This window comes from Pseudopipra pipra, unplaced genomic scaffold (assembly GCF_036250125.1).
Source record: "Pseudopipra pipra isolate bDixPip1 unplaced genomic scaffold, bDixPip1.hap1 HAP1_SCAFFOLD_122, whole genome shotgun sequence".
Lineage (NCBI taxonomy): Eukaryota > Metazoa > Chordata > Aves > Passeriformes > Pipridae > Pseudopipra > Pseudopipra pipra.
Window position 1 is genome coordinate 17,917 of NW_026990601.1, and position 3,358 is coordinate 21,274.

At 52.9% G+C, this 3,358-nt stretch overlaps 1 long non-coding RNA gene across 1 annotated transcript; it reads right to left on the reverse strand.

Annotated features, from left to right (window-relative positions):
* Positions 1-620: 620 nt before the first annotated feature.
* LOC135408013 (uncharacterized) lies at positions 621-2,928 on the reverse strand. The gene is made up of 4 exons (XR_010427150.1): positions 2,860-2,928; positions 2,008-2,391; positions 1,806-1,907; positions 621-969 (listed from the first exon to the last, which is right to left on the reverse strand). It is a non-coding gene; the product is annotated as an uncharacterized LOC135408013 (long non-coding RNA).
* Positions 2,929-3,358: the final 430 nt, after the last annotated feature.

Sequence of the window (3,358 nt, forward strand, 5' to 3'; positions counted from 1 at the left end):
TTTCTCTTTTATTTCATTTTCATTTTATTTCCTTTTTAGTTTTTTTGCCTTTTTTTTTTTTTAATTTTCTTTTCTATTTTATATTTCCTTTTTTATTTTGGTTATTTTTTATTCCCTTTATTTTTAATTTGCTCTCCCAGTGCTCCCCAGTAACACCCAGTGCTCCCCAACAACCCTCAGTAACACCCGGTGCTCCCCAGTGCACCCCAGTAACACCCAGTGCTCCTCAACAACCCCCAGTAACACCCAGTGCTCCCCAGTAAACACCCAGTGCTCCCCAACAAACTCCAGTAACACCCAGTGCTCCCCAGTGCTCCCCAGTAAACACCCAGTGCTCCCCAACAACCCCCAGTAACACCCAGTGCTCCCCAGTGCTCCCCAGTAAACACCCAGTGCTCCCCAACAACCACCAGTAACACCCAGTGCTCCCCAAAAATTGACCTCAAACCGACCCAAATCACCCCAAAAGCTGACCCAAAACTGACCCCAAAACCTGACCCAAATCATCCCAAAAGCTGACCCAAAACTGACCCCAATCACCCCAAAAGCTGACCCAAAACTGACCCAAATCACCCCAAACAATGACCCCAAACTGACCCCAAAAACTGACTCAAATCATCCCAAAAACTGACCCAAAACTCTGCATTTATTTGGCATCATTTCCTCTCAAAAACAACATCTCCGATTTAGTTGATTGCTAAAGCCATCATTTTAAAATCATCTCAGGAATCAAAAGGGACTGGAAAACACACAGAAATCATTCCTGCACCCACCAAATCATTAGGAATTGGAACCCGATTCCCTCATCTCTCTCCTTGTTCTTCTTGGCTGGAAAACCTGATGATCCCCGCTGGCTATTTTTAGGCTGCTTTTCTTCCACAGCTCCTTTCCTCCCGGCTGAAACCTCCTGGCATATTCAGGGCTTAGCTGGAGGGAAGCCCCTCTGAAGTATTTCCTCTCGTGGCAATTCTGTGGGATGAAGAAGTAAAAAAAGCACATCAAGAGCTCCTTCTACCCCCTTCCTTCGCAAACACCCTCCCAGTTTGTCCTTGGCAGCTCCATCCCCCCGGCACCCGCACCCGACGCTTCGGCTCCGCTGGCAAAGGGACAGCAAGTGCACAAGCAAGTTCAGTGCTGGGCAGGGGCTCCCTGGGGAACGGCACTTCAGTGCTTTAGTCCGTGGCCTTTCCTGCTGCCCTCCCTCCTGGAAGCAGAGGATGACCCGGCCCTTGTTTCTCCCACGCTCGCAGACCCAGGTCCTGCTCCCTTGGCCCCACTTTTCTTAGCAGACCCGGCATCATTTCCCAGGGTCCCCAGGAAACTTCTGCACTTGACCCATTGCTAAGTGCAGAGCACAGGGCAAGGGAAGGACAAATTTCTTGGCACCCACCCCCTGGAATTTTCCTTCTCCGCAGCACGCTCCCGTTCCCGCTGTCTCTGGAGGTGCCCGCACGAGTCCTCCTTCTCCCAGCACCTCAGAGAATGTCCTTTTCACCCAGGTCCTGCTTACCGTCGGCCAACAAAACACGCTGACAACATTTTTCAGGATGCCAGTGGAGAGATATTAGAGCACACTGCACAGGGAAGCTGAGCCTGCCCCATCCCTGCACGTGTTCCAGGCCAGGCTGGATGGGACTGGGAGCATCCAGCCAGGGATGAGAGCGGAAGGTGTCCCTGCCCACGGAAGGCAGGCTGGCCTTTGAAGGTCCCCTTCAAACCAAATCGCTCTGGGATTCCCCTCCAAAATCGCTACCCAAGAGACACAGCAATCAAAGCAGAGGGACTGCACTCCCAGCTTTTCTTACCTGCAGGCACACACAGCACAGCACGTTGGACATAAAAGCCACAGGGTTAGTCCTGCCAGAGGTGTCCGGCACACCCACAGAGACCGAAGGGAAAGAGAAAGCCTGGAAACACAGAGTAAAACACACTTTAATTAGGAGTACACCGAGCACTAGCCAGGTCATTCACACAGCTTCACTGTCCAGTCATACAAAAAGCACTCACCGAGGCCTCAGTTAGGATGGTTCCTGACGCTGACCAGCTGAATACCTCCCTGGAAGCCCGCTCTGCTCCTGCCAGGCACTAAGGGGCTTTGCCAAGCAACCAATGGAAATTAAAATTACAGGCTGGGCAAAGGCACTTCCCGCAGGACCGCTCCTGGCCAAGGCCACCGGTCCGTGCAAGTCAGACCACTGACCACCCGGGGGGATTTTCGGGGGCACGCTTCCAGCTTTTATTCTCCAGAAACTCCAGTTCTTTCTGGCACCCCTTGCTTCAGTCTTCCCCTGCTGGAAGAGGTCACTTAAGACTTTCGAGGGGCCAGATTGCCAAAGCCCGGCCAGTCCATTCCCACGAGGAAAGAAAGGTAGCTTTGTCTTGGACAGGATGCTGAAGGGGGAGACACAAAATAAAAGTTTAATTTAAAACAACTGCCTAGAATAGGAAGCAATTCAAACAGAAGGCAGACAAGACTCGTGCAAATCTGAATACATTTGACTTCAAAGGAGAATTATTTCCCTCTGCACCTAACAGAAAGTCATTTTCACCCGGGCCCTGCTTACCATCGTTGAACAAAACACGCTGACAACATTTTTCCTGATGACAGGGGAGAGATATTAGAGCACACTGCACAGGGAAGCTGAGCCTGCCCCATCCCTGCAAGTGTTCCAGGCCAGGCTGGATGGGACTGGGAGCATCCAGCTGAGGATGAGAGGGGAAGGTGTCCCTGCCCACGGAAGGCAGGCTGGCCTTTGAAGGTCCCCTTCAAACCAAATCGCTCTGGGATTCCCCTCCAAAATCACTACCCAAGAGACACAGCAATCAAAGCAGAAGGACTGCACTCCCAGCTTTTCTTACCTGCAGGCACACACAGCACAGCACGTTGGACATAAAAGCCCCGGGGTTAGTCCTGCCAGAGGCGTCCGGCACACCCACAGAGACCGAAGGGAAAGAGGGAGCCTGGGAACACGGAGTAAAAGACACCTTAATTAGGGATCACTGGGAAGGGAATTGGGATGGGCCTGAGGGCAGTGGGAAGGGACTGGGATGGAACTGGGCAAACTGGGGAAGGACTGGGTTGCACTGCAGGAGGACACTTGGGAAGGAATGGGTGCGCTGGCTTGCACTGAGAGAAGTGGGAAGGGACTGGGATGAGAGTGGGGGCACTGGGGTGGTACTGGGAGCACTGGTGGCACTGGGCTAGGACTGGAGGAACTGGGGAGGGAGCAGGGAGGGACTTCGAGGGGGCTGGGAAGGGAACCGGGATGGTACAGGAATGGGAATGGGATGCATGGGAGAAAGGAGCGGAATGCACTGGGGAGGGACTGGGAGCAACGGGAAAGCCACTGCGGGGACT